Below are 11,618 nucleotides of genomic sequence, written 5' to 3'. Positions count from 1 at the left end.
ACTGATTGACAATAAATTTTACATGCTGTTGTGCAAATGGAATAGACAAAAGGTGGAAATGATAGGCAATTAGCAAGACACCCCCAATAAAGGAGTGGTTCTGCAGGTGGTGACCACAGACCACTTCTCAGTTCCTATGCTTCCTGGCTGATGTTTTGGTCACTTTTGAATGCTGGCGGTGCTTTCACTCTAGTGGTAGCATGAGACGGAGTCTACAACCCACACAAGTGGCTCAGGTAGTGCAGTTCATCCAGGATGGCACATCAATGCGAGCTGTGGCAAAAAGGTTTGCTGTGTCTGTCAGCGTAGTGTCCAGAGCATGGAGGCGCTACCAGGAGATAGGCCAGTACATCAGGAGATGTGGAGGAGGCCGTAGGAGGGCAACAACCCAGCAGCAGGACCGCTACCTCCGCCTTTGTGCAAGGAGGTGCACTGCCAGAGCCCTGCAAAATGACCTCCAGCAGGCCACAAATGTGCATGTGTCTGCTCAAACGGTCAGAAACAGACTCCATGGGGGTGGTATGAGGGCCCGACGTCCACAGGTGGGGGTTGTGCTTACAGCCCAACACCGTGCAGGACGTTTGGCATTTGCCAGAGAACACCAAGATTGGCAAATTCGCCACTGGTGCCCTGTGCTCTTCACAGATGAAAGCAGGTTCACACTGAGCACATGAGCACATGTGACAGACGTGAAAGAGTCTGAAGACGCCGTGGAGAACGCTCTGCTGCCTGCAACATCCTCCAGCATGACCGGTTTGGCGGTGGGTCAGTCATGATGTGGGGTGGCATTTCTTTGTGGCGCCGCACAGCCCTCCATGTGCTCGCCAGAGGTAGCCTGACTGCCATTAGGTACCGAGATGAGATCCTCAGACCCCTTGTGAGACCATATGCTGACACATGCACATTTGTGGCCTGCTGGAGGTCATTTTGCAGGGCTCTGGCAGTGCACCTCCTTGCACAAAGGCGGAGGTAGCGGTCCTGCTGCTGGGTTGTTGCCCTCCTACGGCCTCCTCCACGTCTCCTGATGTACTGGCCTATCTCCTGGTAGCGCCTCCATGCTCTGGACACTACGCTGACAGACACAGCAAACCTTTTTGCCACAGCTCGCATTGATGTGCCATCCTGGATGAACTGCACTACCTGAGCCACTTGTGTGGGTTGTAGACTCCGTCTCATGCTACCACTAGAGTGAAAGCACCGCCAGCATTCAAAAGTGACCAAAACATCAGCCAGGAAGCATAGGAACTGAGAAGTGGTCTGTGGTCACCACCTGCAGAACCATTCCTTTATTGGGGGTGTCTTACTAATTGTCTCTAATTTCCACCTTTTGTCTATTCCATTTGCACAACAGCATGTGAAATTTATTGTCAATCAGTGTTGCTACCTAAGTGGACAGTTTGATTTCACAGAAGTGTGATTGACTTGGAGCTACATTGTGTTGTTTAAGTGTTCCCTTTTTTTTTGAGCAGTGTATATTTTCTATTTGTAATAGATTTAGAATTTTTTTGAAAAACCTGTTTTTGCTTTGTCATTATGGGGTATTTTGTGTAGATTGACAAAAAAAACATTTAATCAATTATAGAATAAGGTTGTAACGTAACAAAATGTGGAAAAAGTAAAAGGGTCTGAATACTTTCCGAATGCACTATATGTTTTGATTTCTAATACATTCTAATGAGCTTATCCTCTGCAGCAGAGGTAACTCTGGGTCTTCCTTTCCTGTGGTGGTCCTCATGAGCGCCAGTTTCATCATTGCGCTTGATGGTTTTTGTGATTGCACTTGAAGAAACTTTCAAAGTTCTTGAATGCTTCCGGATTGACTGACCTTCAGGTATTAAAGTAATGATGGACTTTCGTTTCTCTTTGCTTATTTGAACTGTTCTTGCCATAATATGGACTTTGGTATTTGACCAAATAGGGCTATCTTCTGTATACCACCCCTAAACTGATTAACCTCTTAAATGTAAAGTCCTCATATTTGGGGACCCTAATAGATTTTTTGTATTCAATTCAGTCTGGTATGAGAACGGTACTCCCTATATGCAAAAGCAGGGTGTCTGTGGAAAGCTGAGTATCTTGGCTATTGATATTTGCCTTAAAATCTTTGGTGTGACTTACTACCATATATAGGCATACGGATGTGTAAGGGAAGGCCATGCCGATGATCTCATTTCAAGATGGCTGCTACCTACATTCCGGTTAACGTATTCTGGGTTTAAACAAAATAAACACGGAATACGTTGATTCACACCAAAAGCCGGGACTCCACAGATCATGAGGATGTCTTATTTGTCTGCCTGTGACCTACCGTTATTGATCACCAGCCCTGAGAGTCAAAATGTTTATTTTACACAACGTTTTCACCAAACAGCAAATATCTTACAAGGTAAGCTTCGATGTGGTCTGTGTTTGAGCTATAGCTACATGGGGGTATGAAATTAATTCTTAGGTTGGTAGGAACAAATCTAGCCTTTGCCAATGTTATCTAATGATGTATGACTTAATGGCAATATCGGATGTCTACCGAGTGACTATCTTTGCACATGAAAAATATGATGAAAACACTTGGATATCCCTCGACACCACAACCGTGTTTGAGAGAGGTTGGTGTTGTAGAAATTTAGTTTTTATAGTGAACAATAACTTTTAGGCACATCCAGTGTGCAAAAACAGTGCAATTACCACATTCAGACACTTTGGAGAGGTTAAAGGGCACTTGAATGTACCCTGGATACCCCATAACACCACAATGTTTGAGTGAGGTTGATTGTGGTCTTATACTGAACAAATAGCATTTAGGGATTGCAACTATGTAATACCACTGGAATGATCTAATTTGCAGACATATCACTTTGGAGAGGTTTAGGGACACTTGGAAACGTCCCATGACCACACCTGACAACACTTACTAAAACATCTTCCCATGTCTAGTTGTTAGGTCTATCAATCCCATTTTTTCTGATATTGTTTCCATGTTGTGGAAGCCATCTGATGTGTTTCCAGCTCTGGGCATCAATAATAATAATAAAAAAAGGTCATTTTGAGTGTGCTTGATCTTGTGTCTTCTGAACTATGTAATTTGCCATTACATCAAGAGGTTTTAAGAAAGAAAGAAATTCCACAAATTAACTTTTAACAAGGCATACCTGTTAATTGACATGCATTCCATGAAGCTGGTTGAGAAAATGCCAAGAGTGTGCAAAGCTGACATCAAGGCAGAGGGTGGCTACTTTGAAGAATCTCAAATATAAAATATCTTTTGATTTGTTTAACACTTTTTTGGTTACTATATGATTCCATATGTGCTATTTCATAGTTTTGATGTCTTCACTATTATTATACAATGTAGAAAATAGTAAAAAATAAAGAAAAACCCAGGAATGAGCAGTTGTGTACAAACTTTTGACTGGTACTGTAAGTTAATTTGTCCCAATTCTTTTGGTCCCCTAAAATGTGGGGACTATGTTCAAAAAGTGGTGTAATTTCTAAACGGTTCACCCAATATGAATGACAATATCTCAAATTAAAGCTGACAGTCTGCACTTTAATAACCTCAAAGTCATTGTATGATTTCAAATCCAAAGTACTGGACTACAGAGCCAAAACAACAAAAAAGTGTTACGGTCCTAATACTTTTGGAAATCACTGTATGTGTGAAATTAGTTTTGATTTAGAATGGACCATCATCATGCACCTGTCAGAATGGACTGGGGGGAAAAAGCAAATGGTGGACGCTTTTCCCGTGGTTCATTTTAATGCCAACCGGGTAGGATACTCTGTTTGGAAAGCAAAGCTCTTTAATTATTTGTTATTTTTATTTCTTACTTATTTATTTTTTACCTAACACTTATTTTTCTTAAAGCTGCATTGTTGGTTTGTAAGGGCTTGTAAGTAAGAATTTCACTGTAAGGTCTACACCTGCTTTATTCGGTGCATGTGACAAATACAATTTGATTTGATTTGAAGCAATGTGCTTAATATTAGGAAGGTTGCTAAATAAGTATAGTAGGCCTAGCCAATAGAAAACTGATAGGATCCTATTTTTAATAGAGGCCATCAAAACTCTGTTTTCTCACACAATTACATAGCCTATAGAAATGTTGCACAACATGAGCTTATAGGAACACATTTCATTCCATGATCCTTTTCCACTCAAACTCTGAATGCCCGGGCTCTCATTAAGTATTTGATTTGATTTTCGATTGCATTTGTATTGATATCAGAGTGACTAGTGGGAAAATAGAGCGCTGAGTACCAGCCTGTTAACGACTGGCCGTTAGCAAGTTTGGTAGGCTACTAATGACCATCAGCGGCATCACCACGCAGTTTTTGAGAAGTGTAGTTTCCGTGACTCAACAGTCACATGGAATTTGACTGAGGTCATGACTTGTGACTGTCAGTGTGGGCGGTAATACGGTCACTGTAACAGCCCTAGTTGTGCATTATCAGTTTTCTCTTGCTATGTCAGTCACTGATGGTCACTCAATCAGCCATGTCAGCTAAAATATTTTAGATTGTTAAGTTTGTCTAGCCAGCTATCTAAACGTGTGGTCCCTGACCTCTGGTGGGCCACCAATGACTTTATAAGTGACTCTCACTTAGATATCATTTACATGGCATAAGTCATGGCAAAATGTGTAGAATTTCACAAAATTATATGTACAACTTCACATTTCTTCTCTCTGCACAATGGCAAAATTAGTAGAATTGCATGAAATGTGTTATAAAATTGCAACATTTTCTCTCTGCCCATTGGCAAAATGTGTAAAATTGCATGACATTAACTTTAAAACGTACATTTGTCTCTCCACTTAAAATTGGCATACTCATTTAATGTATCTCTGTAATCTATGAGAGGATTGTGGTTGCATATGGTCAGTAAGCAGATGCTTTATAAGTGACTTAAAGTAGGGTATCCCCCCACTCTGCCCACAGTGGGTGAAGACGCGCTTTGCTGATGAAATTTCACTTTCTTATGTTATAAAATACATTTTAATGAGACAAATATGATTATTCATGTTCTGAATCATTCAGTGGGGTCTTTCTCTAACGTATCATTCACATTATATCCAAAAAGTTGGATTTTGTAACCTAGTACATTCGAAAATAAGCACCGAGCTCTGACATAGCAGTGCAGGTTTATCGTAAAACAACTTTTGAGGATTTTAGATTTTGTGGTCGTTGTCTTCAAAGTTGTTTCTGAGGGTTACAAAAAACAAAATTAGCATGACACGAGCTGAATTAAATATAAAAGGCTTTAAAAATAAAAAGCTTGGTATACGCGCAGTGCTCTGTTGCCATTTCACAGATACGCTTGTTATTGTGAGAAATCTACTAAAAAGAAAAGGAATTTCAGATGAATATGAAAATCGTAAACTAAAATATGAAAATACTTCATGTCATGTCTCAAAATCTATGTCCACCTTGCCTCCATATTGTTTTTATGTTCTGCAGATTCGAGAAGAAAGATGACAAGTTCAATGGGAAAGTGAGCCTGTCAGTTAGCCAGTAGCCTTAATTCTTACACAGAATCCAGCCTAGCTGACGAAATATTCCTGATTGTTGATCCCTTTTTTTCTCTGGCCTCCATTGATTTAGTCACCCTAATTCTGACCATCCTACAAGGGTAAAAACTCGAATAACTTTTGAACAAATAAAGACATGAGGTTTGGACCACAGGTTTTCTTCGATGATTATCTACAAATTAACATATTATTTTACCCATTGGTCAAAAGATGCCTATATGATTGGACACGTGAATACATACATTCAATGCATGGCCCACTACTAGAGAATCAAACCCACTGATGTTCTCCTAACCTGCCGCCAAAATTCATCAACCAAATCAAGATTACTTTCTTGGCCTTATAGCAATATCGCTGAGTATTTTATATTTCAGCAAGTCAACAAAAACAGACATGAGGATAACACGTCAGCCTATGGTTCAGTTGGCTGGTGATGGGTAGAGAATCGCACCCTGCATTGTTAAGCCAAGCTGTCTGGCTATTGATTTTAGATATGTTGGTGGGTGCTGTGGTCTTACTGCTTGAGTGCCCCTGTCCCCCTCCACCTCTCATTGCATGTCGCTAACTCAGCGTGGCCCAGTGTGTGTATGTACGTGTATGAAGGACTACCATGTATCTCCTTTCTCCGCTCATACTCTTAATCCCTCTTTTTCTCTTTTTTTCTTTGCACCCCTGACTGACTCTCAGTAGCGTTGGTCGTCCAGGGACACGGCCACAGCCGGACTGAACAGACTCAGTTTAATAACAGCGACAGCATCTCCAGAGGTGTTCTTTGACTGGCTCGCCACACATTTGAGGTCCTTGTCAAAAGACAACATCCTTTTTCTCTGCCTCCCGGAGGAGTCCAGAGAGTGCCACCAAGGCCGCAGAGTGTCCTGTGCTTTCCAGAAGTCGAGGACACAATCAATAGCTTACTAGAGTGGAACCATAGTGGGCTGGGCTGTGAGCTTCCATTTGTCACCTTGTCACGGTGAAACCCAGCTAATGTTCCCCCATGTTTTTGTGTGCTGGATTGATATCTGTTGCGCTTTAAGGCTGTTGTCATAGTTAACCCACCAGGTTTGTCGATAGAGAGAATATACCGGCAGCCCAGTTGGCTGTACCAGACCAGCTTGTAACTATTGTATAGAGATCAACTTGTAGCTATTGCGGCTATTGCATAAAGCTTCTAGTTGGCTGATCAACAATTTTTTATTTAAATATCATGTTTGGAAATCCTTATGTACGTCACTCATTGAATATTGTTTTGGTGCAGAGATCTTAGATTGAAATGATGTACTGTAACTTTCTATCTATTCTCAAAATGTACAGAAAACATTTATTTCACAATACTAAACATTAACGCATGATCAAACAGAGAGATGCTGAAACACAATGGCAGCATGGGAACCATTCATTATTGTCTCACTCTCCAACTGTATTTCAAATGCTGAGATAAGAGATAAGCCCTTCACAGAGATGAGAAGCAGGCCAGGGTATTTTTACCCGAGGATCCACTTCTGTCCACAGGCTCAGATAATGAAGATGGCCCCGGAGCAAAGATTACCACCGATCCATTCCAGCCCCCCTCATCTTTCACAGCACTTTCTCTGGGCAGAAGCTACTTTGTTAAGTAGTTGTTAAGTGTGTTATTCTTTGTACACACAAACATTGCCCTGGTGATGGTCCATTCTGAGCGTGCCTGTCGTGTTCTGTGGGGGATGACTGAAGGAGAACGTGTGGGAGGAGACCAGACCAGAACAGACAACATAATTCACCACTTTGATCAGAAGGGAACATTAACCTTCCCTCAAGAGGCCTTGTGTATATTACAACTAGAGCCCGTGTTCTCATTATGAACATGTCTCTATGACTATGACTAATTTAACCCTCAACATGCCAACACACTTCATGTTGGACAAGTGTGAACAGCTAGAGACACTTCTCAGTGTGATGTGTAGTTAAGATGACAGGCTCAGTTCAGTTGTGCTGTAGGTGGAACGGATGTGTAAATATGCATGCATGATGAATGAAGAAGGTTCCCCTGTCTTGGCATATGACAATAAACCCATTTGAACATTTCTACTGCAATGTTTTAATTCAGGATTCATCTTTTGTAATGACTCCACAACTGGATGGGAACTCTTTTGGTTTAATAACAATATTTAGCTTGTTTGCTGCTGTCATTCTAAACATGTCATGGAAGTCAGTCTTCAAAGGCTGCTTGAACCAAAGTGATGGTGGAAGATCTTTGATTAAGCCGTGCTGGGAACCGTCTTCTGTACTCAAGAACTGGGTCAGAGGAGAATGTATCTCCTCAGATATATATCTACCTGTCCAGAAGACATCAAATATAAGCCACCAAAGATGGTGATGATGATGCCTATGACAAAGATCCTTGCCCCCCCACTATGACTTAATAACAAGTTTCTTAAGAAGTCTCCCCCATCCCTGCTTTTCCATAGACATAAAAGGCAAACCATACTTTGAACATTCCACTTTTCTTTCCATGATCTCGGCACCCTTCACGTCATCACAATACCTCCCGACAGATCCATGCACCCCAGCGAGAAAGGTTAAGAGGGAAAGCGGGCCCTGAAACAGAGCGCTGTTTAACCTTGACCCGGCTGGGAGTCTTCTGAAACGTGTCTGTGTGTGACTACAGCTGCCCCCTCGCCAATTCACACATTGTTTACATTCTGGGAGAATTCTTTATCTCCCATGGGCCTGGGGTCCCTCTGGGAGAGTTTACACAGCGAACACACACACATTGCCAGCCGGGCCCAGCCGCAGACCGGAGCCTCCCTGGGAGAGCGAGAGTAGCGCGCTGCCACACACTCATCCATCTCCACTGATTTCTGGGCCTTCTCCCAGACCCAAACACTGCAGAAGTAAGTTACCTGGAGTCTAGGGGTTGGAAGAGCTGAGAGCTGAGCAAGAAAGCCTGTATAAACTCCAGCAAATGGATGTGTTGTCTACCTGTAAGTGTAAATGTTTGAACAGACACCCTTTTTCTTTGGGATCACATAGCTTACATTTTGTTACAATTTAACCCTAACAGCTGTATGTAAAATAAATGAAACGACAAGGTGTAGGAAGTTAGTGAGATTGAAGGGAAGAAGGGGAACCTACAGTTTCCCCTAAAATGCCCTTTTGTCATATTGAGGAATAGAACCTACTCTTGGTATGATGTTGAAGATGTACACATCAATACAATATGATTGGCATAACAGTGCTGTGTGTCCGGGTGGCATCCAGAGTCCTGCCTATCATTGCTGTTGTCTGGGTGTCTGTTTGTTTTCCTATCAATAGCTGTCTAACCATCCACTGTCCAGCCAAGCCAATCTATATTGATAGGGCTCTCAGTTAAGATATGGGGCTGTGGGCTCTCTTCCACATTGTTATTGTCACCTGTCAAGTGTTAGGTTAGCAATTCTAACTATCAATCAATTCTGTTAACTAATTGGATTATAGAAGTAGGATCAATCTAGACATACTACAGTAAAGTGAGAGAACAAGACGTGAGTTAACTGTCAGTGAGACAAATGGGGACTCTTAAACCACTCTCTTTTATTAGAAACACAAACAGAAAACAAAAAACAGTCAAAGTAATGAATAGGTTAGAAAAGCTATCGTTAAGATGATGATCTTTTGATAGCCCTTGAACATTTTGTTTTACACAGAACAATCATTTATATTGTCTCAGGGCCCATTTGTTTTGAAGTGCGTGGGAGAATCAGACCACCAACAAGATAAAATGGACCCTTCAAACCCTCTCCAGAGAATGTTATGCACACGCACACCCAAACACACACGTTGCCTATACACATTGAGGCTAAGAAGAAGAAAGGGACTATTCTGTTCGGGCGATAGCTAAGCTGCTAGAAAAGCCAAACAACCTGTCACGGATAAGATAAAAGGAGCAGCTGATTCACTGCCCTGCCTTGGAGAATGATCTCTGTGATACTATGAAACACACCTTAGCTCTAAATCCACAGATGAAGGTTTTTGCTATGTGGTACCTTTCTTCAGACCCTATTTCTGGCTATTTCTCTCCATCCCTTACCTCTCTGGCCCTGTCACTCCTAACTCGCACGGTTTTCACTTGGGCCGGGACCGATATCCGGCACCTATGATCTAAATGCCTTCTATGCTCACTTCTAGGCAAACAACAATAAAGCAAGCATGAAAGCACCAGCCTACGACTGTGATAACGCTCTCCATAGCCGATGTGAACAAGACCTTTAAACAGGTCAACATTCACGAGGCCGCGGGGCCAGATGGATTACCAGGACATGTACTCAGAGCATGTGCGGACCACTTGGCAAGTGTCTTCACTGACATTTTCAACCTCTCCCTGACTGAGTCCGTAATACTTACATGTTTCAAGTAGACCACCATAGTCCCTGTGCCCAAGAAAACAAAGGTGACCACCACACTGATCCTCACCATGGGTGCCCCTCAGTGTTGCGTGCTCAGTCCCCTCCTGTACTCCCTGTTCACTCATGACTGCACGGCCAGGCATGACTCCAACACCATCATTAAGTTTGCTGATGACACAACAGTGGTAGGCCTGATCACCGACAACGACGAGACAGCCTATAGGGAGGAGGTCAGAGACATGACCGTGTGGTGCCAGGACAACAACTTCTCCCTCAACGTGATCAAGACAAGGGAGATGATTGTAGACTACAGGAAAAGGAGGACCGAGCACGCCCCAATTCTCATCGATGGGGCTGTAGTGGAGCAGGTTGAGAGCTACAAGTTCCTTGGCATCCACATCACCAACAAACGAACATGGTCCACGCACACCAAGACAGTCGTGAAGAGGGCATGACAAAACCGAATCCCCCTCATGAGACTGAAAAGATTTGGCATGGGTCCTCAGATCCTTAAAAAGTTTAACAATTGCACCATCGAGAGCATCCTGACTGGTTGCATCACTGCCTGGTATGGCAACTGCCCGGCCTCTGACCGCAAGGTACTACAGAGCTAATCAAATTACTACCCAGACTATTTGCATTATCCCCCCCCCCCCCCCACGCTGCTGCTACTCTCTGTTATTATCTATGCGTAGCCACTTTAACTCTACCTACATGTACATAATTATCTAAATTACCTCAACACCCGTGCCCCAGCACATTGACACATTGACTCTGTACCGGTACCTCCTGTATATAGCCCCGCTACCGTTATTTACAGCTGCTCTTTAATTATTTTTTATTCTTATCTCTTACTTTTGGGGGGGATTTTCTTAGAACTGCATTGTTGATTAAGGGCTTGTAAGTAAGCATTTCACTGTAAGGCCTACACCTGTTGTATTCGGCGCATGTGACAAATAAAATTTGATTTGATAACCTGCCTAAATGACTACCGCCCCGTAGCACCCACGTCGGTAGCCATGACGTGCTTTAAAAGGCTGGTCATGGCTCACATCAACACCATCATCCCGGTAACCCTAGACCCACTCCAATTTGCATACCGCCATTACAGATCCACAGATGACTCAATCTCAAATGCACTCCACACTGCCCTTTCCCACCTGGACAAAAGGAACACCAAGGTGAGAATGCTGATAATTGACTACAGCTCAGCATTCAACACCATAGTGCCCACAAAGCTCATCACTAAGCTAAGGACCCTGGGACTAAACACCTCCCTCTGCAACTGGATCATGGACTTCCTGATGGGCCACCCCCAGGTAAAGTTAGGCAACAACACATCTGCCGTGTTGATCCTCAAGACGGGGGCCCCTAAGGGGTGCGTGGTTAGACCCCTCCTGTACTCATTCACATTGAAGGGGCTGTAGTGGAGAGGGTCGAGAGTTTCAAGTTCCTTGGTGTCCACATCACCAACAAACTATCATGGTTCAAACACACCAACAAAGTTGTGAAGAGGGCATGACATCACCTTTTCCCCTTCAGGAAACTGGAAAGATTTGGCATGGGTCCCCAGATCCTCAAAAAGTTCTACAGCTATACTACTACTACTAAATGGCAGGTCCCTCTGCAACCTCTGCCACCATGAACAAATGGCAGGTCCCTCTGCACCTCTGTCACCATGAACAAATGGCAGGTCCCTCTGCAACCTCTGCCACCATGAACAAATGGTAGG

At 43.0% G+C, this 11,618-nt stretch overlaps 1 long non-coding RNA gene across 1 annotated transcript; it reads left to right on the top strand.

Moving 5' to 3' along the window:
* The first annotated feature begins 2,177 nt into the window (after positions 1-2,177).
* Positions 2,178-7,586, top strand: LOC129819123 (uncharacterized). The gene is made up of 2 exons (XR_008754022.1): positions 2,178-2,386; positions 6,213-7,586. It is a non-coding gene; the product is annotated as an uncharacterized LOC129819123 (long non-coding RNA).
* The last annotated feature ends 4,032 nt before the right edge of the window (positions 7,587-11,618 follow it).

Source organism: Salvelinus fontinalis, chromosome 21 (assembly GCF_029448725.1).
Source record: "Salvelinus fontinalis isolate EN_2023a chromosome 21, ASM2944872v1, whole genome shotgun sequence".
Classification (NCBI taxonomy): Eukaryota; Metazoa; Chordata; class Actinopteri; order Salmoniformes; family Salmonidae; genus Salvelinus; species Salvelinus fontinalis.
The sequence above is the reverse complement of the archived record's forward strand: the minus strand, read 5'-3'. Positions and strand labels throughout refer to the sequence as shown.